This window comes from Benincasa hispida, chromosome 9 (assembly GCF_027475165.1).
Source record: "Benincasa hispida cultivar pf3 chromosome 9, pf3_genome.v1.1, whole genome shotgun sequence".
In the NCBI taxonomy this organism is placed as follows: domain Eukaryota; kingdom Viridiplantae; phylum Streptophyta; class Magnoliopsida; order Cucurbitales; family Cucurbitaceae; genus Benincasa; species Benincasa hispida.
The window spans coordinates 55,334,186-55,362,029 of record NC_143486.1 but is presented as its reverse complement, the minus strand read 5'-3'; the positions used below and the strand labels follow the sequence as shown (position 1 = coordinate 55,362,029).

General features: G+C 36.3%; 1 protein-coding gene and 2 pseudogenes across 1 annotated transcript in view; all 3 read left to right on the top strand.

Moving 5' to 3' along the window:
• Positions 1-6,648, top strand: LOC120068934 (pyrophosphate--fructose 6-phosphate 1-phosphotransferase subunit beta-like; annotated as a pseudogene).
• LOC150033930 (pyrophosphate--fructose 6-phosphate 1-phosphotransferase subunit beta-like) lies at positions 6,499-26,937 on the top strand (annotated as a pseudogene).
• Positions 13,570-27,844, top strand: part of LOC150033928 (pyrophosphate--fructose 6-phosphate 1-phosphotransferase subunit beta 1-like) — a 40,531-nt gene continuing 26,256 nt past the window's right edge. The window contains exon 1 of the mRNA XM_090317567.1: positions 13,570-13,995. The gene's annotated coding sequence lies outside the window, so the exon portion shown is untranslated. The remainder of the gene's footprint in view (positions 13,996-27,844) is intronic.

Here is a 27,844-nt window from a genome sequence, read left to right as displayed (position 1 = left end):
TCACGAAGTTGTTTCCTGATCTTTTCGGCCAACCGTCAGCAATGTTGGTGCCAAGTGATTCCAGTTCGGTGCAGGTGAATAAGAAATTGAAGATCGGAGTTGTCTAGTTTGGTGGCCACGCACTGGGAGGGCATAATGTGATTTCTGTACTATTTGGTAGGGTCTCATTGTGTCCACATTTATAAATCAAGAATAAATGTTTGCTTTTCTGTTCAAGTTGTGGCTATCTAGCAGCTTCTACGATCTTTGTGAAGATTACCTACAGGTTCATGCAAAAGGAAGCACGTTGTATGGTTTCAAGGGTGGTCCTGCAGGGATCATGAAATGTAAATATGTAGAACTGAATGCACAATTTATCTACCCATATCGCAATCAGGTTAATTTTCTTGAAGTGATTTCTAGCTTTCACTTGTTAGAATTGTTAGTGTAAATATGTGTAGTCTTGATGCTAAGTGATTGCCATTTGAATGCAATTCTTGATTTAAATGCATTTTTCTTTTATCATGGTGGTTTTGATAAGATATGCAATGGGAGGGTTAAGATTGAAACTCCAGATCAGGTGAAACTCTTTCTTCTCAGAATTTTCATTTTGAGACGTCTTAGTTGTAGTCAAGGCATTAATTTACAGTTCGATTCTATTTTCAGTTTAAGCAAGCTGAAAAAACTACTCAGAAGCTTGATCTAGATGGCCTTGTTGTAATTGGTGGAGATGATTCCAACACCAATGCCTGTCTCCTCGCTGAAAACTTTAGGTATTTTTTAGAACTATGAAATTTGTCTATTGCCTCCCTCCTTTTTGCTCTCTTTCTCACTCTCATTGTCATATATGGATAAGCTATGATATGTTATTTTTATTGCAGAAATATAAGGTCGAGTAATTAATTACTCTAGTGTACCATTTTTTTTTGTGTGTGCAAGACTCTATTATTTATATTCCCCTTTTTTCTGTTGTTTTCAAATTAGGAGTAAGAATTTGAAAACCCGAGCGATTGGTTGCCCAAAAACTATTGATGGTGATCTCAAATGCAAAGAGGTTCCCACAAGTTTTGGATTTGATTCTGCTTGCAAGGTACTCATTTCTCTTCATAACTACTTTAGAATTCATATTTCGTTTGGACTCAACTTTGGTGACTGTTGCAAAGCTTAAGTAGTTTCTTCAAGAATTCAAGGAAAAAATGGAATGTCGCATTCATGAGATGAGACTCTTAATAGGCTCTGCTGATGTTTATGCAGATATATTCAGAAATGATTGGTAATGTGATGGTTGATGGTCGATCTACAGGAAAATATTACCACTGTAAGTATTTTGCTTAATGAAATTAAAACTAAAAATAGTTCTGATATGCTGAATGTTCATAATAACTGAATTATTGACATTACAAGTATTTCAAGTTCAGATATGTCTACTTTTTAAAATATATATTTATAAATAAATAAATAATATCAATAATAAAGATCATCTTGTTGCTTCATCCGTAAAAATTAGAGCACTTCTCTCTGCTCAATTTTATTAACCTTCTCTATTTGATCTACCTAATATGAGATTGTACTTTTTCATTGTTGTGATGTTGATACCTTTTTGTTTCTCACTCAAGTTTCAAGTTTATTATCATATGGCATTAACAGTGTACATATATCCACAGTTGGACGGCTTATGGGTTGAGCTGCTTCTTACATTACACTGGAGTGTGCTTTGCGAACTCATCCAAATATTACTATTATTGGAGAAAAGGTAGCTGCTTTATTTAAACTACTTAAGATAGAAACATTTGTCAAGGAGGACATTTATCTCCACATGCTTTATAATGTGTTTTGCAGGTTGCGGCTAAGAAGCTTACCTTGAAAAACGTTACAGACTACATTGTCGATGTAATTAGTAAACGTTCTGAACTTGGTTATTAATTATGGTGTTGTAGTTATTCCCGAGGGCCTGATTGACTTCATTCCGGAGGTATTCGTCTTGTTATTGTAGCTACTTGGGTTTATTTATTTTGGTTGCATGCTCACTATCCACTAAACCCAAGATTCTTGGGATCAATATGTCATTCTTGAACTGATATCATTTATAACCTGCTTTCTACAGGTGCAGCAGCTTATTTCGGAACTCAATGAAATTCTTGCCCATGATATTATAGATGAGGATAGATTATGGAAAAAGAAATATTATAGATGAGGATAGGTTAGTACACCCAACATATTGAAGTTGTAACCATCCAAACAATCTGACTACATCGATTAGACCACCTGAGAATTCCAACACTGCTTTGGCTCGAAAATGCTCTCTTTTCTCTCCTCTCTCCCTTTCCCTCCCTCCGGCACCATATTCCGACCTAACTCCCCGCCCTCTCCCCATCTCCGACCAAGCTTTGCCTATTCCCACCAACGTCAACCCTCATCTGCAACCCTTGGCTCATCTATCTCTCATGGCCCATCCATCGACCCTCCCTTCCAAGCCTAACTTAGCCGTCGAAGTTATCAACTGTAAGATTAAGGACAACCACTTCTATGCCCTCATCCAAGTTGGTTCAGTAATCATAGAAGATGTGGAAGCCAAAAAGCAAATTTCCTTGTCAAAATTGTAGCTACTTTGGTTTGTGGAGAACATCTCGACCCTTTCGAAACTTCCAACATCTAGCTTCTTTGTCAAAAGCGAGCAAGATGCTTCTAGTGTAACCAAGATTTCTAAAATCAGAATCTATTTACACTGGTTTTTAAGATGTGTATTATGGCCTGCAGTTGGAGGACGATTCTTCATTCACGTTCCATCAAGAACTCTTAATTCAGGTTGGTATTCCTTCCTTACCTTGTTAAATGATGCTTTGTCCCTCTTTGAAGTTGAACAGGTGAAAAAAACGCTCGCTCAGTCCCAATCTCCTATGCAGACATAGTAAGGGGAAGAATGATTAAGCCTGTTTTTCCAGAAAAACAGAGTCCCCTGCCCCTTCAGAACACCAAAAAACAGAGCAAATCTAATGTTTGGGTTCTAACTCAAAATTCTCAATCTTCAAAAAATGGAAGACCTCGTGGCAGAATTCAAGCTTCAAGAGGAATAAGGCAAGGTGACCCTCTTTCTCCTTTCTTGTTTCTACTAGTCAGTGAAGTCCTAAATGCATTACTTTCCCAGTTTCGAGAAAAAGGCAAGTTTTGAAGGTTTTATTGTTGGAAAAGATAGAATTCATGTTTCTATCTTACAATTTGCGAATGATACTCTAATTTTCTGCCAAGATGACAAAGAAAACTCAGCAACATAAAGAAAATACTTGAATTATTTGAGTAGTGTTCGGGCTGAAGGTTAATTGGGAAAAATCAGCTTTATGTGGCATCAATATATACCATTTCAAGTTACAATTAGAAGCAACCCTCCTAAATTGCAAGGCTGTCTACCTCCCATTTATGTACCTTGGCCTTCCTTTACAGGGATACCCTAAACAATTAGCTTTTTGGCAACCAGTGATCGACAAAGTCCAAAGAAAACTGGACAAATGGAAGAGATACAACCTCTTAAAAGGTGGTCGCGCCACCCTATGTAAGTCAGTTCTTTCTCATATACCAACTGACTATATTATAAGCATTAATGGAAGAAGTAAGTTTGGTTGGCATACCAACAGAAAATTTTCCAGCAGCCTTAGAAGCCCATTGATTAATATTTCAAGATTTTGGTTAAAAGTGGATTCCTTGGCAGCCTTCAAGGTTGGTAATGGTGAAAGAATAAGCTTTTGGAAAGATCCTTGGTTGGATTTGGTTCCTCTAAAAATCTCATTCCCTAATCTTTTCTTTATCTCCACTAAACCCGAAGGTTCATTACAAGATTATTGGGATGAGATTTCAACATCTTGGACTTTTCCTTTTAGAAGACTGTTAAAGGATGAAGAGGCAGAAAACTTCCAGCTTCTGATTGGAAAACTCAGTCACTATAAACTTAATTCGATTCCTGATAAAAGACGGTGGTCTTTAGAACCAAATGGGGTTTCCTCAGTCAAGTCTCTTGTAAAGCATCTATCATTTTCCTCCCCAATTGGCCAGCCATTAGAATCAGCCTTATGGAAGTCTAAGAGCCCTAGAAGGGAGAATATTCTGATTTGGATCATGCTGAATGGCTCTCTTAACAGCGCAGATATCCTCCAAAGAAAGTTACCTACTCTCTATATTTCTCCACAGGTTTGCATTCTTTGTTGGGTAAACACATAATCTCTCTTGCATTAGTTCTTCCAGTATGTTTTTGGAGAATTTTATTGGACATCTCTCTTCAAGTGCTTTAATGTCAACTGGGTTCTTGATAATGATTTTAAGGTTAATGTGCTTCAACTCTTGATCGGGCCACATTTGAAGAAGAAGCCAAGACTATTTTGGACCAACGCAGTTAAAGCTTTGTTATAAAAAATTTGGTTTGAAAGAAATCAAAGAGTATTTCAAGACAAAGCTTCTTCTAGTTCCGCTAAATTTGATATCGCCCATATCAACGCCTCCTCCTGGTGCTCGCTTTCCAAAGCTTTTCAAGACTTCTCTTTACAAGATATCAACCTCAATTGGAAAGCCTTTATTTTCCCGCTCTCTTGATTTTGTAACAGCATAGTGATGGTTATTATTTTCAGTTTAACTTTCAGATAATCATTCGGTTGTAAACCTTGTCTTTTGCAAGGTCCTCTTCATTTTGTACTTAGCTTTGGATTCTAGTCTTTCTTGGAGATGATGAGAATGCTAGGGAGATGTCAACCTAGTTAAGATGTCCTAGTGCATTTGCTGATCTGTTTTGTGCTTTTTAGTGTGCTTGATTGTATTTCACTTTATGTTTATTTCCTTCTTGTCACTTTTAACATCTTTCATTATCTTAATGAAGTGGATTGTTTTTTGTTCAAAAAAAAAAAAAAAAAGAGATAGGTTATGGAAAAAGAAACTTACTACTCAATCTCATCACTTTTTTGAATTTTTCCCACAAGCAATCCAAGAACAATTGTTGCTTGAAATAGATCCATACGGCAATGTCCAGGTAATTGTTTTTTCATTTTGTTTTATACATGTCTTTCCAAACTGAGTTGGAAAAGAGAAGGCAAGAAGGTGCATATAATGGGCGGCCAATTCAAAGAGTAGTCACATTTCTTTGGGTACTTATTCTATTCGTGCTTGAACTTTTGCCATTTTACTTAAACGCTCATGTTTAATAATTTAGTGATAACACATATTATATTTAGCACTTGGGTAGTAGGCAAATCAGTTGAGATCTAAAAAACATACATGTTGGTAAATGCATTAAGATCTTTTAGATTCATATTTGATAATTAGGGGCACCAAGTATCTAGACTTCCATTATGAACTCGTAAAGAAAATGGCCAATTAAGTGATGGGTTAGGCTTACAGCTAATTGACTTTCAAATGTGAACTTACGAATGATACGAACGAATGGCCATGAGATAATACGAAAAAAATTGTACTTTGCTGGTTACTGCTCTGTGTGTTATCTCTGTTTATTTCTTCTTTTGACTTATAGGTACGAAGGGATGTGTGGTTTACCCACGAACTTTGATTCAACTTATTGCTATGCTTTGGGTTACACTGCTGGAGCTCTCCTCCAGAGTGGAAAAACTAGACCAATATCATCGATCTGTCTGTTCCACTTCTGGTACCTTCTGATCATTTTAGTCTCTAACCTTTTAACCATTCATTCTTTTTCTTGTTATCAGTTTCCTCCATAGATTTTTTCCTCGTTTCTATTACTTATAAGTTAGTTATGCATACTTGGTAGGAAATTTGGCTGCTTCAGTTAAAGATTGGATGGCTGGCGGAACTGCATTGACTTCGTTAATGGACGTGGAGAGGAGACACGGTATGATTTCTTCATGAAAACGTGCATTCCTGTTCTCATGTTTTTTTTAGTAACACGTTAATAATTGTTTTTCTAGAATATTTTTTATGGGGAATAAGAGGGGAAATGACAAACAGAGTATCAACAATCCAGCTAAAATGAGAACAATGGAGTTCACTAGAAGAAAAAAAAAAGAAAGATGAAAAAAAACTCCCCAATCTTTCTTAAAAAGACATTAGTTTTCTAGTTGATGAAACTTAAAAGTTATCTTTTTTCTTTTTTTGAGTATCCAAATATCTTACTAGTTACTAACACAATACTATAAAGACTAGTCAAGGTGCATGTAAGATCAGAAAAACAAGGATAAAATTGGAGTATCATCATGTAAAAGTGGAGTATCTTTTCTCTTAACAATTTTGAAAGGCTTTGGATTGATAAAACATTTTCATGAAGTTTATTTTAATATTTATCATTTGATGATCTCTTTCTAAAGGTAGAATTCGTTTGGCAGGTAAGTTCAAGCCTGTGATCAAGAAGACAATGGTGGAACTAGATGGTAATATGATCTCTTTCTAGAGCAAATTACGTTTCCTATAATCTCTTTCCCAGTCTTATAGTTCACGCCGCTCCATTTGTCATGTGAGGAGGTCAGATCAGAATCCTACTATTAATTATGCAAGTTCAAATCTAAAAGAAGAATGGAGCAGGTAGTCTGGATATAGGTATCTTACACACCCAAATTGATGAAAATCGAACCTATTTTTCAGAATTTGGATAAGATATTTTAATTAAGTCTCGGTCAAATTCCATAGCACACCAACGCACGCACAAGCCGCATCGCTTAAGGCATCCTCGTTCATGGGCGCGTCCTTGCCCACCTAACCTCAACGTGAGGCCCGGCCTAGCGCATAGCCCATGCACATAGTTCCAATAGAAACACAGAAAATAAACCATGAGCTTTACAAAGCTCAGTGAGTGGAATCATAAATACAAGTCTTTTTCAGATCATAAGCATTATATCACGAGTTTCCAATGCAAACCTCCATCATTCCATGAAGCTTTTCACAAACCTACACACACTGTAGATAGTTATTATTTCACATCTAAAAATATTCATCAACCTATGTCCACATAGTTCTCCCTTTCATGGGCTCAGAAGCTAGGCTCGTCGGCCATATGACCATCTCATTCAAGGTTTTTCCTTCCCACAGGCTCATGAACTAGATTCTTTGGTCCCCTGACCATCCTGTAAGGATTTATTTTGGGCTCAGGTTCTAGGTCCATAGACCCCTCGACCATCCCAACCTCATATTCATCTCATTATATGAACTACCACATATTAATTCTAAATATGTTTGAAAGAGTAAAAGGAGAAACCACTCCCAGTGAACTGCTGAGATTTCTTTTTCCTCACAGTTTACCCGGTTTCCCTTAATCTTCTACTGGACCCTATTTCAGATTTAACTTTAAGCTTAGATTATTCACTCTTTCAGGCCTTATCTCAAGACATTTCCTTCTTAAAAAATGTGTGAAAATGTCTTAACTAGTTTACCTTAGAGTTTTGCCTTGAAATTCCTTGGTGATAGTTCGAAGTCTCGAGTTCACTCCCCCTGACCCAACTGTTTCCACACTGGTAAGCACCTTTCGGTTTTCCTTGAATTTGACAGCCTCAGAGTTAGAATTTCATTAAGGCAGCCCTCACACCAAATCTACATGTAATTTAAAAACTTTTAGTCCAAAAATCAACTTATTTGTTTGAGTAGTCCGGAATAACCTCTTGTTTGAATTTAGCCTAGGCGTCTGTCCGTACACTCAACTTCCTTCAGCGCCTCCGTTTTGACTTTCGTCCGATCAGCTCCTCTTTTCCTTCGTTCAACGCATGAATGAGTACTTACTCCTTTCTTAGTGATATTTATGAACTTAAATGGTTTGTGGGTTAAAGTGAAGTGTTCTGCTTCTTTTATAGGCATATCACCCTTCTCCTTTACCCGACACCTCCTCCTTTGATCATATCCAGACATATTCCTCTCATTCTGCCAACGCCCTGCCTCATCCACCTTCTATTTGATATGTCTTCTCCATGCATCGAACTCATTTTGCATGAACATTTATTCGTCCAGCTCTTACTATCTCTGTTTCAGACTTCCATCAATAACGCCATTTGTCTTGATGAGCTCATCAATCTTGCGTAACACAGTCCTCAGCACCGCTCCATCGTTTAGTTCCTACATCTATCGCTTAGCTCCAACAACCCGTCGTGTAGCTCAATTGGAATGAGGATAGCTAATTAATTACTCTAGTGTACAATTTTTTTTTGTGTGCAAGACTGTTATTTATATTCCCCTTCTTTCTATTGTTTTCAAATTAGAAGTAAGAAGTTGAAAACCCGAGTGATTGGTTGCCCAAAAACTATTGATGGTGATCTCAAATGCAAAGAGGTCCCCACAAGTTTTGGATTTGATTCTGTTTGCAAGGTACTCATTTCTCTTCGTAACTGCTTTAGAATTCATATTTCCTTGAGACTCAACTTTGGTGATTGTTGCAAAGGTAGCTTTATTTAAACTACTTAAGATAGAAACCTTTGTCAAGGAGGACATTTATCTCCACATGCTTTACTAGATAGAAATCTTTGTCAAGAAGGGCATTTACCTCCACATGCGACCCTAGGGTTGTTTATTCTCTTTGAGGACTAGATTTTGTCTTAGTAATAACTAATAATCTCTGCAACAGATACTCTCATGTAAACATGAAAATTGAAATTGTTGAGTCAGTTAATATATCCTGTTTCAGAATTTCATCTTCTTGCATTTTTACATGGAATGGTAAATATAAAAAAAAACTTAAGGGTAAAGATGAAAAATTGGGATAAACAAAGGATTCATGGAATTAGGTTGAAACTTTTAATATGGTGCAATGGAACTAAGTATTGACATCCCATATCATATTCAATTGCCCAAGTGATATCGGATGCCTTTTTTGTCAGCTTTGAAAAATTTGTTCTCTGCCACCTAGTTCTAGTTGACTCATGGAGATTTATTGGTTTTGAATGTATGCAGGCGAAAAAATTTTCAGACAAAAAATAATGTGTTTTGAATGTTGACTCATTTATTAATAGAGCTTTAGTTTATAGGGTACATCGAATTTATAATGTGTTTTGCAGGTTGCGGCTAAGAAGCTTACCTTGAAAAACGTTACAGATTACATTGTCGATGTAATTAGTAAACGTTCTGAACTTGGTTATTAATTATGGTGTTGTAGTTATTCCCCATGGCCTGATTGACTTCATTCCGGAGGTATTTGTCTTGTTATTGTAACTAATTGTGTTTATTTCTTTTTGTTGTATGCTCACTATCCACTAAACCGAAGATTCTCGGGATCAATATGTCATTCTTGAACTGATATCATTTATAACCCGCTTTCTACAGGTGCAGCAACTTATTTCGGAACTCAATGAAATTCTTACCCATGATATTATAGATGAGGATACGTTATGGAAAAAGAAATATTATAAATGAGGATAGGTTAGTACACCCAACATATTGAAGTTAACACAATGGAAGAACAAATGCAAGAGAGATTATGACTTTATCCAACAAAGAGTGAAAACCTGTGGAGAAATATAGTGAGTACGTAACTTCCTTTGGAGGATATCTGCGCTGTTAAGAGAGCCATTCAGCATGATCCAAATCAGAATATTCACCCTTCTAGGGCTTTTAGACTTTCATAAGGTTGATTCTAATGGCTGACAAATTGGGGAGGAGTAGGATAGATGCTTTACAAGAGACTTGACTGAGAAAACCCCACTTGGTTCTAAAGACCACCGACTTTTATTAGGAATCGAATTAAGTTTACAGTGATTGAGTTCTCCAGTCAGAAGCTCGAAGTTTTCTGCCTCTTCATCCTTTAACAGTCATTTAAAAGGAAAAGTCCAAGATGTTGAAATCTCATCTCAATAATCTTGTAATGAACCTTTGGGTTTGGTGGAGATAGAGAAAAGATTAGGGAATGAGATTTTTAGAGGAACCAAATCCAACCAAGGATCTCTCCAAAAGCTTATTCTTTCACCATTACCAACTTTGAAGGTTGCCAAGGAATCCACTTTTAACCAAAATCTTGAAATATTAATCCATGGGCTTCTAAGGCTGCTGGAAAATTTGCCATTGCTATGCCAACCAAACTTACTTCTTCCATGAATGCTTATAATTACTTTCCTCCAAAGTGAGTTGACCTCAAAGAAAAACCTCCACCCCCATTTTGCTACAAGGCCCTGATTTCTGAGTTTCAAGCACCCAATGCCGAGACCACCATCTTCTTGGGACCGTGAAGCTATGCTCCATTTAATCAGATGATTTATTTTGCTTCCGGAATGCCCTTCCCAAAGAAAATCCTTCAATGTTCTCTCTAGAGTTTGAATCACCTTTTCTCACATCTGAAAAAGTGACATATAGTAAGTTGGTATATGAGAAAGAACTGACTTACATAGGGTGGCGCGACCACCTCTTGAGAGGTTGTATCTCTTCCATTTGTCTAGTTTGCTTTGGACTTTGTCGATCACTGGCTACCATAAAGCTATAGGGTATCTCCCTAAAGGAAGGCCAAGGTAAATAAATGGGAGGTAGACAGCCTTGCAATTTAGGAGGGCTGCTTCTGATTGTAACTTGAAATGGTCTATATTGATGCCACATAAAGCTGATTTTTTCCAATTAACCTTCAGCATCGAACACCACTCAAATAATTCAAGTATTTTCTTTAGATTGGTGAGTTTTTCTTTGTCATCTTGGCAGAAAATTAGAGTATCATCTGCAAATTGTAAAATAGAAACATAAATTCTATCTTTACCAACAAGAAAACCTTCAAACTTGCCTTTTTCTCGAAACTGGGAAAGTAATGCATTTAAGACTTCACTAACTAGTAGAAAGGAGAAAGGAGAAAGAGGGTCACCTTGCCTTATTCCTCTTGAAGCTTGAATTCTGCCACGAGGTCTTCCATTTATGAAGATTGAGAATTTAGTGTTATAACCCAAAAATTAGATTTGCTCTGTTTTTTGGTGTTCTGAGGGGGCAGGGGACTCTGTTTTTCAAGAAACTACTTCAACTTTGCAACAGTCACCAAAGTTGAGTCCAAACGAAATATGAATTCTAAAGCAGTTACGAAGAGAAATGAGTACATTGCAAGCAGAATCAAATCCAAAACTTGTGGGGACCTCTTTGCATTTGAGATCACCATCAATAGTTTTTGGGCAACCAATCACTCGGGTTTTCAAATTCTTACTTCTAAGTTGAAAACAACAGAAAGAAGGGGAATATAAATAACAGAGTCTTACACACAAAAAAAATGGTACCCTAGAGTAATTAATTACTCGACCTTATATTTCTGCAATAAAAACAACATATAATAGCTTATCCATATATGACAACGAGAGTGAGAAAGAGAGAGCAAAAAGGAGGGAGGAAATAGACAAATTTCGTAGTTCTAAAAAATAACTAAAGTTTTCAACGAAGAGAAAGGCATTTGTGTTGGATCATCTCCACCAATTACAACAAGGCCATCCAGATCAAGCTTCTGAGTAGTTTCTTCAGCTTGCTTAAACTGAAAATAGAATCAAACTGTCAATTAATTCCTTGACTACAACTAAGACGTCTCAAAATGAAAATTCTGGGAAGAAAGAGTTTCACCTGATATGGAGTTTCAATCTTAACCCTCCCACTGCATATCTTATCAAAACCACAATGATAAAAGAAAAATGTATTTAAATCAAGAATTGCATTCAAATGGCAATCACTTCGCATCAAAACTGCATATATTCACACTAACAATTCTAATAAGTGAAAGCTAGAAATCCCTTCAAGAAAATTAAACTAATTGCGATATGGGTAGATAAATTGTGCAGTCAATTTTACATATTCACATTTCATGATCACTAAGAAAGAAGTAAGAGCCATTCGTGCGTTGAACGAAGGAAAAGAGGCGCTGATCGAACGAAAGTCAAAACGGAGGCATTGAAGGAAGCTGAGTGTACAGACAGATGCCTAGGCTAAATTCAAATGAGAAGTTATTCCGGACTACTCGTGCAAATCAGATGATTTTTAGACCAAAAGTTTTTAAATTTAATGTAGATTTGGTGTGAGAGCTGCCTTAATGAAATTCTAACTCTAAGGCTGTCAAATTCAAGGAAAACCGAGAGGTGCTCACCAGTGTGGAAACAGTTGGGCCAGGGGGAGTGAACTCGAGACTCCGAACTATCACCAAAGAATTTCAAGGCGAAACTCTAAGGTAAACTAGTAAGACATTTTCACACATTTTTGAATAAGGAAATGTCTTGAGATAAGGCCCGAAAGAGTAAATAGTTTACCTTAGAGTTTCGCCTTGAAATTCCTTGGTGATAGTTCGGAGTCTTGAGTTCACTCCCCCTGACTCGACTGTTTCCACACTGGTGAGCACCTCTCGGTTTTCCTTGAATTTGACAGTCTCAGAGTTAGAATTTTCTTAAGGCAGCCCTCATACCAAATCTACATTCATTTTAAAAACTTTTGGTCCAAAAATCAACTTATTTGCTTGAGTAGTCCGGAATAACTTCTCGTTTGAATATAGCCTAGGCATCTGTCCGTACACTCACCTTCCTTCAGTGCGTCTGTTTTGACATTCGTCCAATCAGCGCCTCTTTTCCTTCATTCAACGCATGAATGGCTCTTACTTACTCCTTTCTTAGTGATATTTATGAACATAAATGGTTTGTGGGTTAAAGTGAAGTGTTCTGCTCCTTTTATAGGCATTTCACCCTTCTTCTTTACCCGACACCTCCTCCTTTGATCATATCCAGACATATTCCTCTCATTCCAATGCCCTGCCTCATCCACCTTCTATTTGATAAGTCTTCTCCATGCATCGAACTCACTTTGCATGAACATTTATTCGTCCAACTCTTACTATCTCTGTTTTAGACTTCCATCAATAACGCCATTTGTCTTGATGAGCTCATCAATCTTGCGTAACACAGTCCTCAGCACCGCTCCATCGTTTAGTTCCTACATCTATCGCTTAGCTCCAACAACCCGTCGTGTAGCTCAATCGTTTAGTCGACGATCTCGTTCTCAATGATCTCGCGCATAGCCTATCGCTTAGCTACTGCACACATCGTTTACCTCCATCGTTTAGCGCTGACGCCTTATTGTCCAAACGTATCCACTAATCGCTTAGCGTCATCGCCCAGCACCCAGCGTCCATCGCTTAGTATTTCGCCTATCGTCTAGTGCTATCGTCCAACTTCTACGCTTATTGTCTAGCGCTTACACTGATGTGTAGTATTTTACCTATCGTATAGCCCGATGGTCTAGCACGTGACTTCTTATTGTTTGACGCAGTGCGCCTCATCACGATCGTCTAGCGCATCGCTTCGCTCTGCGCATTGCTATACGATCGCCTACCTCATTGTTTAGCTCCCTTCATTGCTACACAATCGTCCAACGCCCACCTACACAATCGCCTACCTCATCGTGTAGCGCCACTCACTTACTAGATGATCGTCTACCTCATCGTGTAGCACTGCTCATTTGCTACACGATTGTCTGCCCAGTGCCTTGCGTTCAACCTCTCGCTTTCTCTGCTCTTGCTCACGCGTTCTCAACGCATCGGCGACTTTCATGCAATGTGTTCAACTTCACAATTTCACACATGATTGTCAGGACTTAGTTTTATTTTATGCGTTTTATACCAAACGCCTGGTTTAGTGTTAAGCTTGCACATAGTTAAATTTCCATTAGTTGAATTCCAAACTTTTTGAAGAACATTTATTCAACACTTAGAGTTCTTCCTTTTTAGCATAGGGTTTCATACCTAGTCAGGTTCTTCTAGTCATTAGCTTAAACAGGCAAATAGGAATGCAGGTTTCATATCTACAATGAGAAATACATTTAATTAGAGCTGAATGAATATATGTGTATCAACCAGGTACCTTCATGACTCTGTTGCTCTTCTTTATTCATACATTTCCATACTGAAGTATTGAACCCATTGTGGTTATCTCTTTTCTCTTTGGATATGGAAGGATATTGTTTGGACAGAGTAGGCTTGTTACTCTTGGTATGTATGATCCCAAAGAAGTTTAGCTCAAGACAAGGAGGGGCATGCTTTTCCACTGTCAGTCAGTTCAAATCTCTGGATTTTTATGTCACCTGGAAGATGGTATATTCATATTGGTAAGTGGAAATTTTTTCAACCTTCCTGCTTAAAATATATTGGGAAAATGGCTAGGGTAGTCTCTCTGTTTGTGTTTTTTTCTCTAATATTTATAATCTTGTTAAATTACAATTTTAGTCCTTGAACTTTCAGATTTTTGTCAAAATTTTGTGTCCAATAGGTTTTTGATATTTTTAACTTTTCTTAAATCATATTGATTTATTAGATATGAATTTAGGATTCTAAAATTTCAATTTTTATGTTTAGATGCATGTATTTAAAAATAAAAATATGTTGAATAGATCAAAGACGTAATAGATTCATTTTTTAAAGTTTAAGGGACTTATTAGACACAATTGAAAGCTCAGTGTAGGGATGAACACTAAAACTAACATACTAGATGCATTTTTTTTAAGGTTTTTACTAAAAGTCCAGTTCACTTTAAAATCATAAGGAAACTAATTTTTTCGGCTTAATTTGGTTTTTATTTCAAAACCGAATTGAGCCAAACCGTGTATGTATATATATACATATTTATCGATTTCTTTATATATATTATACATTATATTTATTATATGATGTATAAAAACCAAAAATCGATTGATAAGTTATTTGGTTTTTAGTGGGAATAAGGATTATGAGAATTAGGAAGACAATCCTATTCTTGTGAAGTAGTGATGGACGCTTATTAGAGAATAAAATAATGAGTTCTTTTGGTTATTCATGTTTTAAATTAGCCATTTTAGTCTTTGAATTTTAAGAAATAGATTTAAAAGGTCTCTCTACAAGTTCTCCTTTTTGCATGGACTTTTCCTAGCCCACGTAATTTAAATAGAAATTTTACTAGATGACTTATGTGGCAAGATGACTTGGAAGGGAAAATTTAATTTTAATATTTCCCACCTCTCTCTTCTTTCTCCCCCTCTTTATCTCCTCTTATTCTCGATCCTCCCTTTTCATTGTCAAGCTTTACACAAAATTAACTTGCAAAAAGTCATGGTAGGATGTTCTCAAAGCTCTTTTTCTGCCAACTGATACCCTACAACTTCTAACAAAAGCAACCAACTCTACATGCCGTAGCCTTCATAACTTGGTTTTTTTTTTTTTTTTTTGTATTCTGTTTGGTAACTGAGTTGATTGATGTCTTAAAGGAAGAGTAGTGACATGCATTGAGTTTTGTTTGTTCTTTTTCTGTGTTTTTTTTATGATTGTAAATCTCGCTTTTGTTTGGAACTTGAGTTTTACTGAATGCGTTTGAGGCCAGTTGCTACTTCTTAAGGTTTTAGAATGTTTGATTTGTGTGTTGTATGTGCGTGCAGATGAGATCACGAAGCTGTTTCCTGATCTTTTCGGTCAACCATCAGCAATGTTGGTGCCAAGTGATTATAGTTCGGTGCAGGTGAATAAGAAATTGAAGATCAGAGTTGTCTAGTTTGGTGGCCAAGCACTGGGAGGGCAGAATGTGAATTTTGGTCTATTTGGTAGGGTCTCATTGTGTCCACATTTATAAATCAAGAATAAATGTTTGCTTTTCTGTTCAAGTTGTGGCTATCTAGCAGCTTCTACGATCTTTGTGAAGATTACCTACAGGTTCATGCAAAAGGAAGCACGTTGTATGGTATCAAGGGTGGTCCTACAGGGATCATGAAATGCAAATATGTGAACTGACTACACAATTTATCCATCCATATTGCAATCAGGTTAATTTTCTTGAAGGGATTTCTAGCTTTCACTTGTTAGCATTGTTAGTGTGAATATGTGTAGTCTTGATGTGAAGTGATTGCCATTTGAATGCAATTCTTGATGTAAATGCATTTTTCTTTTATCAGGGTTGTTTTGATATGATATGCAATGGGAGGGATAAGATTGAAACTCCAGATAAGGTGAAACTCTTTCTTCCCAGAATTTTCATTTTGAGACGTCTTAGTTGTAGTCAAGGCATTAATTGACAGTTCGGTTCTATTTTCAGTTTAAGCAAGCTGGAGAAACTACTCAAAAGCTTGATCTAGATGGCCTTGTTGTAATTGGTGGAGATGATTCTAACACAAATGCATGTCTCTTCACTGAAAAGTTTAGGTATTTTTCAGAACTATGAAATTTGTCTATTGCCTCCCTCCTTTTTGCTCTCTCTGTCTCACTCTCATTGTCATATAGGGATAAGCTATTGTATGTTATTTTTATTGCAGAAATATAAGGTCAAGTAATTGATTACTCTAGTGTACCATTTTTTTTTTTTTTTGTGTGCAAGACTCTGTTATTTATATTCCCCTTCTTTCTGTTGTTTTCAAATTAGGAGTAAGAATTTAAAAACCCGAGCGATTGGTTGCCTAAAAACTATTGATGGTGATCTCAAATGCAAAGAGGTCCCCACAAGTTTTGGATTTGATTCTGCTTACAAGGTACTCATTTCTCTTCATAACTACTTTAGAATTCATATTTCGTTTGGACTCAACTTTGGTGACTGTTGCAAAGTTGAAGTAGTTTCTTCAAGAATTCAAGGAAAAAATGGAATGTCGCATTCATGAGATGAGACTCTTAATAGGATCTGCTGATGTTTATGCAGATATATTCAGAAATGATTGGTAATGTGATGGTTGATGTTCGATCTACAGGAAAATATTACCACTGTAAGTATTTTGCTTAATGAAATTAAAACTAAAAATAGTTCTGATATGCTGAATGTTCATAATAACTGAATTAATGACATTACAAGTATTTCAAGTTCAAATATTCTCTCATGTCCCATCCATCGAACTTCCTCTCCAAGCCTAACTTAGCCGTCGAAGTTATCAGCTGTAAAATTAAGGACAGCCACTTCTGTGCCCTCATCCAAGCTGGTTTAGTAATCGTAGAAGATGTGGAAGCCAAAAAGCAAATTTCCTTGTCAAAATCGCAGCTACTTTGGTTTGTGGAGAACATCTCGACCCTTTCGAAGCTTCCAACATCTAGCTTCTTTGTCAAAAGCGAGCAAGATGCTTCTGGTGTAACCAATATTTCTAACAACTGAATCTATTCAAACTAGTTTTTATGATGTGTAGTGTGGCCTGCAGTTGGAGGACGATTCTTCATTCACGTTCCATCAGGAACTCTTAATTCAGGTTGATATTCCTTCCTTACCTTGTTAAATGATGTTTTGTCCCTCTTTGAAGTTGAACAGATGACAAAAAACCCTCGCTCAGTCCCAATCTCCTATGCAGATATAGTAAGGGGAAGAATGGTTAAGCCTGTTTTTCCAAAAAACCAGAGTTTCCTGCCCCCTCAGAACACCAAAAAACAGAGCAAATCTAATTTTTGGGTTCTAACACAAAATTCTCAATCTTCATAAATGGAAGACCTCGTGGCAGAATTTAAGCTTCAAGAGGAATAAGGCAAGGTGACCCTCTTTCTCCTTTCGTATTTCTACTAGTCAGTGAAGTCTTGGATGCATTACTTTCCCAGTTTCGAGAAAAAGGCAAGTTTGAAGGTTTTATTGTTGACAAAGATAGAATTCATGTTTCTTTGTTACAATTTGCGGACGATACTCTAATTTTCTGCCAAGATGACAAAGAAAACCTCAGCAACCTAAAGAAAATACTTGAATTATTTGAGTGGTGTTCGGGGTTGAAGGTTAATTGGGAAAAATTAGCTTTATGTGGCATCAATATAGACCATTTCAAGTTACAATCAGAAGCAGCGCTCCTAAATTGCAAGGCTATCTACCTCTTGTTTATTTACCTTGGCCTCCCTTTAGGGGGATACGCTAAACAATTAGCTTTTCTTTGGTGGTGCCACCCTATGTAAGTCGGTTCTTTTTCATATACCAACTTACTATATGTCACTTTTTCAGATGCCATAAAAGGTGATTCGAACTCTAGAAAGAACATTGTGGGATTTTCTTTTGGAAGGGCATTCCGGAAGCAAAATAAATCATCTGGTTAAAAAGAGCATAGCTTCACGGTTCCAAGAAGATGGTGGTCTCGGCATTGGGTGCTTGAAACTCAGAAATCAGGGCCTTGTAGCAAAATGGGGGTGGAGGTTTTTCTTTAAGGTCAACTCACTTTGGAGAAAAGTAATTATAAACATTCATGGAAGAAGTAAGTTTGGTTGGCATACCAATGGCAAATTTTCCAGCAGCCTTAGAAGCCCATGGATTAATATTTCAAGATTTTGGTTAAAAGTGGATTCCTTGGCAGCCTTCAAGGTTGGTAATGGTGAAAGAATAAGCTTTTGGAGAGATCCTTAGTTGGATTTAGTTCCTCTAAAATTCTCATTCCCTAATATTTTCTTTATCTCCACCAAACCCGGAGGTTCCTTATAAGATTATTGGGATGAGATTTCAACATCTATGACTTTTCCTTTTAGAAGACTGTTAAAGGATGAAGAGGCAGAAAACTTCCAGCTTCTGATTGGAAAACTCAGTCACTATAAACTTAATTCGATTCCTGATAAAAGACGGTGGTCTTTAGAACCAAATGGGGTTTTCTCAGTCAAGTCTCTTGTAAAGCATCTATCATTTTCCTCCCCAATTGGCCAGCCATTACAATCAGCCTTATGGAAGTCTAAGAGCCCTAGAAGGGAGAATATTCTGATTTGGATCATGCTGAATGGCTCTCTTAACAGCGCAGATATCCTCCAAAGAAACTTACCTACTCTCTATATTTCTCCACAGACGCATTCTTTGTTGGGTAAACACATCATCTCTCTTGCATTTGTTCTTCCAGTATGTTTTTGGAGAATTTTGTTGGACATCTCTCTTCAAGTGCTTTAATGTCAGCTGGGTTCTTGATAATGATTTTAAGGTTAATGTGCTTCAACTCTTGATCGGGCCACGTTTGAAGAAGAAGCCAAGACTATTTTGGACCAACGCAGTTAAAGCTTTGTTATAAAAAATTTGGTTTGAAAGAAATCAAAGAGTATTTCAAGACAAAGCTTCTTCTCGTTCCGCTAAATTTGATATCGCCCATATCAACGCCTCCTCCTAGTGCTCGTTTTCCAAAGCTTTTCAAGACTTCTCTTTACAAGATATCAACCTCAATTGGAAAACCTTTATTTTCCCGCTCTCTTGATTTTGTAACAACGCCTCCTCCTAGTGCTCGCTTTCCAAAGCTTTTCAAGACTTCTCTTTACAAGATATCAAACTCAATTGGAAAGCCTTTGTTTTCCCGCTCTCTTGATTTTGTAACAGCATAGTGATGGTTATTATTTTCAGTTTTAACTTTCAGATAATCATTCGATTGTAAACCTTGTCTTTTGCAAGGTCCTCTTCATTTTGTACTTAGCCTTGGATTCTAGTCTTTCTTGGAGATGATGAGAATGCTAGGGAGGTGTCCAAGAACAATTGTTGAATTTTTCCGATATTCACCTTTTTGAATTTTTCCCACAAGCAATCCAAGAACAATTGTTGCTTGAAAGAGATTGACACGGCAATGTCCAGGTAATTGTTTTTTCTTTTTGTTTTATACATGTCTTTCCATGAAACTGAGTTGGAAAAGAGAAGGCAAGAAGGTGCATATAATGGGCGGCCAATTCGAGGGGCAGTCACATTTCTTTGGGTACTTATTCTATTCGTGCTTGAACTTTTGTTGTTTTACTTAAACGCTCCTGTTTAATAATTTAGTGATAACACATATTATATTTAGCACTTGGGTAGTAGGAAAATCAGTTGAGATCTAAAAAAACATGCATGTTGGTAAATGCATTAAGATCTTTTAGATTCATATTTGATAATTAGGGGCACCAAGTATCTAGACTTCCATTATGAACTCGTAAAGAAAATGGCCAATCAAGTGATGGGTTAGGCTTACAGCTAATTGACTTTCAAATGTACTCTGTGTGTTATCTCTGTTTATTTCTTCTTTTGACTTATAGGTACGAAGGGATGTGTGGTTTACCCACAAACTTTGATTCAACTTATTGCTATGCTTTGGGTTACACTCCTGGAGCTCTCCTCCAGGGTGGAAAAACTAGACCAATATCATCGATCTGTCTGTTCCACTTCTGGTACCTTCTGATCATTTTAGTCTCTAACCTTTTAACCATTCATTCTTTTTCTTGTTATCAGTTTCCTCCATAGATTTTTTCCTCGTTTCTATTACTTATAAGTTAGTTATGCATACTTGGTAGGAAATTTGGCTGCTCCAGTTGAAGATTGGATGGTTGGTGGAACTACATTGACTTCGTTAATGGACGTGGAGAGGAGACACGGTATGATTTCTTCATGAAAAGGTGCATTCCTATTCTCATGTTTTTTTGAGTAACACGTTAATAATTTTTTTTCTAGAATATTTTTTATGGGGAATAAGAGGGAAAATGACAAACAGAGTATCAACAATCCAGCTAAAATGAGAACAATGGAGTTCACTAGAAGAAAAAAAAAAAGAAATATGAAAAAAAACTCCCCAATCTATATTAAAAAGACATTAGTTTTCTAGTTGATGAAACTTAAAAGTTATCTTTTTTCTTTTTTTGAGTATCCAAATATCTTACTAGTTACTAACACATTACTATAAAGACTAGTCAAAGTGCATGTAAGATCAGAAAAACAAGCATAAAAGTGAAGTATCATCATGTAAAAGTGGAGTATCTTTTCTCTTAACAATTTTGAAAGGCTTTGGATTGATAGAACATTTTCATGAAGTCTATTTTAATATTTATCATTTGATGATCTCTTTCTAAAGGTAGATTTCGTTTGGCAGGTAAGTTCAAACCTGTGATCTCGAAGGCAATGGTGGAATTAGATGGTAATATCATCTCTTTCTAGAGCAAATTACGTTTCCTACAATCTCTTTCCCAGCCTTATAATTCACGTCGCTCCATTTGTCATGTGAAGAGGTCAGACCAGAATCCTACCATTAATTATGCAAGTTCAAATCTAAAAGAAGAATGGAGCAGGTGATCTGGATATAGGTATCTTACACAATCAAATTGATGAAAATCGAACCTATTTTTCAGAATTTGGATAAGATATTTTAATTAATTCTCGGTCAAATTCCATAGCACACCAATGCACGCACAAGCCGCATCGTTTAAGGCATCCTCGCCCATGCGCGCGTCCTTGCCACCTAACTTCAACGTGAGCCCCAGCTAGCGCATAGCCCATGCACATAGTTCCAATAGAAACACAGAAAATAAACCACGAGTTTTACAAAGCTCAATGAGTGGAATCATAAATACAAGTCTTTTTCAGATCATAAGCATTATATCACGAGATTCCAATGCAAACCTCCATCATTCCATGAAGCTTTTCACAAACCTACACACACGGTAGATAGTTATTATTTCACATCTAAAAATATTCATCAACCTATGTCCACATAGTTCTCCCTTTCATGGGCTCAGAAGTTAGTCTCGTCGGCCATCTGACCATCCCATTCAAGGTTTTTCTTTCCCACAGGCTCAGGAACTAGACTCTTTGGTCCCCTGACCATCCTATAAGGATTTATTTTGGGCTCAGGTTCTAGGTCCATAAACCCCCGACCATCCCAAACTCATATTCATCTCATAATATAAACTACCACATATTAATTCTAAATATGTTTAAAAGAGTAAAAGGAGAAACCACTCACAGTGACCTACTGAGATTTCTTTTTCCTCACAGTTTACCCGGTTTCCCTTACTCTTCTGCTGGACCCTATTTCAGATTTAACTTTAAGCTTAGATTATTCACTCTTTCGGGCCTTATCTCAAGACATTTCCTTCTTAAAAAATGTGTGAAAATGTCTTAACTAGTTTACCTTAGAGTTTTGCCTTGAAATTCCATGGTGATAGTTCGGAGTCTCTTGTTCACTCCCCCTGACCCGACTGTTTCCACACTGGTGAGCACCTCTCGGTTTTCCTTGAATATGATAGCCTTAGAGTTAGAATTTCATTAAGGCAGCCCTCACACCAAATCTACATTCAATTTAAAAACTTTTGGTCCAAAAATCACCTGGTTTGCACGAGTAATCCGGAATAACTTCTCGTTTGAATTTAGCCTAGGCGTCTATCCGTACACTCAGCTTCCTTCAGCGCCTCTGTTTTGACTTTCGTCTAATCAGCGCCTCTTTTCCTTCGTTCAATGCACGAATGGCTCTTACTTACTCTTTTCTTAGTGATCTTTATGAACTTAAATGGTTTGTAGGTTAAAGTGTAGTGTTCTGCTCCTTTTATAGGCATCTCACCCTTCTCCTTTACCCGACACCTCCTCCTTTGATCATATCCAGGCGTATTCCTCTCATTCTGCCAACGCCCAGCCTCATCCACCTCCTATTTGATATGTCTTCTTCATGCATCGAACTCACTTTGCATGAATACTTATTCGTCCAACTCTTACTATCTCAGTTTTAGACTTTCGTCGATAACGCCATTTGTCCTGATGAGCTCATCAATCTTGCGTAACGCAGTCCTCAGCACTGCTCCATCGTTTAGTTTCTACATCTATCGCTTAGCTCCAACAGCCCATCGTGTAGCTCAATCATTTAGTCAACGATCTCGCGCATAGCCTATCGCTTAGCTACTGCGCGCATCATTTACTTCCATCGTTTAGCGCTGAGGCCTTATCGTCCAACGTATCCACTAATCGCTTAGCGTCATCGCCCAACACCCATTGCTTAGTACTTCGCCTATCGTCTAGCGCTATCGTCCAGCTTCTACGCTTATCGTCTAGTGCTTACACTGATCGTGTAGTACTTTGCCTACCGTATAGCCCGATCGACTAGCACGCATCTTCACGGTCGTCTAGAGCATCGCTTAGATCTGCGCATTGCTATACGATCGCCTACCTCATTGTTTAGTTCCCCGCATTGCTACACAATCGTCCAGCGCCCGCCTACACGATCACCTACCTCATCGTGTAGCGCCACTCACTTACTAGACGATCATCTACTTCATCATGTAGCACTGCTCATTTGCTACACAATTGTCTGCCTAGTGCCTTGCGTTCAACCTCTTGCTTTCTCTGCTCTTGCTCACGCATTCTCAACGCATGGGCGACTTTCATGCAATGCGTTCAACTTCACAATTTCACACATGATTGTCCCTGACTTAGTTTTATTTTATGCGTTTTATACCAAACGCCTGGTTTAGTGTTAACCTTGCACTTAGTTAAATTTCCATTAGTTAAATTCCAAACTTTTTGAAGAACATTTATTCAACACTTAGAGTTCTTCCTTTTTAGCATAGGGTATACCTAGTCAGGTTCTTTAGTTATTAGCTTAAACAGGAAAATAGGAATGCAGGTTGCACATCTACAATGGGAAATACATTTAATTAGAGCTGATTGGAAATATGTGTATCAACCAGGTATCTTCATGATTCTGTTGCTCTTCATTATTCGTGGTTATCTCTTTTCTCTTTGGATATGGAAGGATATTGTTTGGACAGAGTAGGCTTCTTACTCTTGTATGAATGAACCCAAAGAAGTTTAGCTTAAGACAAGGAGGGGCATGCTTTTGCACTGTCAGGTTAGTTCAAATCTTGGGATTTTTATGTCACATGGAAGCTTGTATATTCATATTGGTAAGTGGAAATTTTTTCAACCTTCCTGCTTAAAATATATTGGGAAAATGGCTAGGGTAGTCTCTCTGTTTGTGTTTTTTTTCCTAATACTTATAATCTTGTTAAATTACAATTTTCGTCCTTGAACTTTCATGTTTTTGTCAAAATTTTGTGTCTAATAGCTTTATGATATTTTTAACTTTTCTTAAATCATATTGATTTATTATATATGAATTTGGGATGATAAAATTTCAATTTTTATGTTTAGATGCATGTATACGTAATAGATTCATTTTTTAAAATTTAAGGGACTTATTAGACATAAAATTGAAAGCTCAGTGTGGGGATGAACACTAAAACTAACATAATAGATGCATTTTTTTAAAATTTTTACTAAAAGTTTAGTTCAGTTTAAAATCACAAGGAAACCAAATTTTTCGGTTTAATTTGGTTTTTGATTTCAAAACCAAATTAAACCAAACCGTGTATGTATATATATATTTATCTATTTATTTATATATATTATACATTATATTTATTATATTATGTATAAAAATCAAAAATCATTTGATAAGTTATTAGATATGAATTCAGGATTCTAAAATTTCAATTTTTATGTTTAGGTGCATGTATTTAAAAATGAAAATATGTTGAATAGATCAAAGACGTAATAGATTTATTTTTTAAAGTTTAAGGGACTTATTAGACACAATTGAAAGCTCAGTGTAGGGATGAACACTAAAACTAACATAATAGATGCATTTTTTAAAAAAATTTTACTAAAAGTTCAGTTCAGTTTAAAATCACAAGGAAACCAAATTTTTCGGTTTAATTTGGTTTTTTATTTCAAAACCGAATTAAACCAAACCGTGTATGTATATATATATTTATCTACTTATTTATATATATTATACATTATATTTATTATATTATGTATAAAAACCAAAAATCGTTTGATAAATTATTTGGTTTGTAGTGGGAATTAGGATTGAAGAATTAGGGAGACAATCCTATTCTTGTGAAGTAATGATGGACGCTTATTAGAGAACAAAATAATGAGTTCTTTTGGTTATTCATGTTTCAAATTAGCCATTTTAGTCTTTGAATTTTAAGAAATAGATTTAAAAGTTCCCTCTACAAGTAGATTCATTAAATTTAAATAGAAAATTTACTAGATGACTTATGTGGCAAGATGACTTGGAAGGGAAAATTTAATTTTAATATTTTCCTCCTCTCTCTTCTTTCTCCCCCTCTCTATCTCCTCTTATTCTCAATCCAACCTTTTCATTGTCAAGCTTTACACAAAATTAACTTGCAAAATGTCATGGTAGGATGTTCTCAAAGCTCTCTTTCTGCCAACTAATACCCTACAACTTCTAACAAAAGCAACCAACTCTACACGTCCTACCCTTCATAACGTGTTTTTTTTTTTTTTTTTTGTATTCTGTTTGATAACTGAGTTTATTGATGTCTCAAAGGAGGAGTAATGACATGCATTGAGTTCTGTTTGTTTTTTTACTGTGTTTTGCTTATGATTGTAAATCTTGCTTTTGTTTGGAACATGAGTTTTACTGAATGCGTTTGAGGCCAGTTGCTACTTCTTAAGGTTATAGAGTGTTTGAGTTGTGGGTTATATGTGTGTGCAGATGAGATCACGAAGTTGTTTCCTGATCTTTTCAGCTAACCGTCGGCAATGTTGGTGCCAAGTGATTCCAGTTCGGTGTAGGTGAATAAGAAATTGAAGATCGGAGTTGTCTAGTTTGGTGGCCAAGCACTAGGAGGGCATAATGTGATTTCTGGACTATTTGGTAGGGTCTCATTGTGTCCACATTTATAAATAAAGAATAAATGTTTGCTTTTCTATTCAAGTTGTGGCTATCTGGCAGCTTCTACGATCTTGGTGAAGATTACCTACAGGATCATGCAAAAGGAAGCACGTTGTATTGTTTCAAGGGTGGTCCTGCAGGGATCATGAAATGTAAATATGTAGAACTGACTGCACAATTTATCTACCCATATCACAATTAGGTTAATTTTCTTGAAGGGATTTCTAGCTTTCACTTGTTAGAATTGTTAGTGTAAATATGTGCAATCTTGATGCGAAGTGATTGCCATTTGAATACAATTCTTGATTTAAATGCATTTTTCTTTCATCATGGTGGTTTTGATAAGATATGCAGTGGGAGGGTTAAGATTGAAAGTCCAGATCAGGTGAAACTCTTTCTTCCTAGAATTTTCATTTTGAGACGTCTTAGTTGTAGTCAAGGCATTAATTGACAGTTCGGTTCTATTTTCAGTTTAAGCAAGCTGAAGAAACTACTCAGAACCTTGATTGGATGGCCTTGTTGTAATTGCTGGAGATGATTCCAACACAAATGGCTGTCTCCTCGCTGAAAACCTTAGGTATTTTTCAGAACTATGAAATTTGTCTATTGCCTCCCTCCTTTTTGCTCTCTTTCTCACTCTCATTGTCATATATGGATAAGCTATTATATGTTATTTTTATTGCAGAAATATAAGGTCGAGTAATTAATTACTCTAGTATACCATTTTTTTTTTTGTGTGTGCAAGACTCTGTTATTTATATTCCCCTTCTTTCTGTTGTTTTCAAATTAGGAGTAAGAATTTGAAAACCCGAGTGATTGGTTGCCCAAAACCTATTGATGGTGATCTCAAATGCAAAGAGGTCCCCACAAGTTTTGGATTTGATTCTACTTGCAAGGTACTCATTTCTCTTCATAACTACTTTAGAATTCATATTTCGTTTGGACTTAATTTTGGTGACTGTTGCAAAGTTGAAGTAGTTTCTTCAAGAATTCAAGGAAAAAATGGAATGTCGCATTCATGAGATGAGACTCTTAATAGGCTCTGCTGATGTTTATGCAGATATATTCAGAAATGATTGGTAATGTGATAGTTGATGGTCGATCTACAGGAAAATATTACCACTGTAAGTATTTTGCTTAATGAAATTAAAACTAAAAATAGTTCTGATATGTTGAATGTTCATAATAACTGAATTATTGACATTACAAGTATTTCAAGTTCAGATATGTCTACTTTTTTAAAATATATATTTATAAATAAATAAATAATATCAATAATAAAGCCCATCTTGTTGCTTCATCTGTAAAAAACAGAGCACTTCTCTCTACTCAATTTTATTAACCTTTTCTATTTGATCTACCTAATGTGAAATTGTACTTTTTCATTGTTGTGATGTTGATACCTTTTTGTTTCTCACTCAAGTTTCAAGTTTATTATCATATGGCATTAACAGTGTACATATATCCACAGTTGGACGACTTATGGGTCGTGTTGCTTCTCACATCACACTGGAGTGTGCTTTGCAAACTCATCCAAATATTACTATTATTGGAGAAAAGGTAGCTGCTTTATTTAAACTACTTAAGATAGAAACCTTTGTCAAGGAGGACATTTATCTCCACATGCTTTACCAGATAGAAATCTTTGTCAAGAAGGGCATTTACCTCCACATGCAACCCTAAGGTTGTTTATTATCTTTGAGAACTAGATTTTCAGTAATAACTAATAATCTCTGCAACAGATACTCTCATGTAACCATGAAAATTGAAATTGTTGAGTCAGTTAATATATCCTGTTTCAGAATTTCATCTTCTTGCATTTTTACATGGAATGGTAAATATCAAACAAAACTTAAGAGTAAAGATGAAAATTTGTGATAAACAAAGGATTCATGGAATTAGGTTGAAACTTTTAATATGGTACAATGGAACTAAGTATTGACATCCCATATCATATTCAATTGCCTAAGTGATATCGAATGCCTTTTTTGTCAGCTTTGAAAAATTTGGTCTCTACCACCTATTGTAGTTGATTCATGGAAATTTATTGGTTTTGAATGTTTACAGGCCAAAAAATTTTCAAACAAAAAATAATGTGTTTTGAATGTTGACTCATTTATTAATAGAGCTTTAGTTTATAGGGTACATCGAATTTACATTGTGTTTTGCAGGTTGCGGCTAATAAGCTTACCTTGAAAAACGTTACAGACTACATTGTCGATGTAATTAGTAAACGTTCTGAACTTGGTTATTAATTATGGTGTTGTAGTTATTCCCGAGGGCCTAATTGACTTCATTCCGGAGGTATTTGCCTTGTTATTGTAGCTAATTGGGTTTATTTATTTTGGTTGTATGCTCACTATCCACTAAACCCAAGATTCTCGGGATCAATATGTCATTCTTGAACTGATATCATTTATAACCCGCTTTCTACAGGTGCAGCAACTTATTTCGGAACTCAATGAAATTCTTGCCCATGATATTATAGATGAGGATAGATTATGGAAAAAGAAATAATATAGATGAGGATAGGTTAGTACACCCAACATATTGAAGTTGTAACAATCCAAACAATCTGACTACATCGATT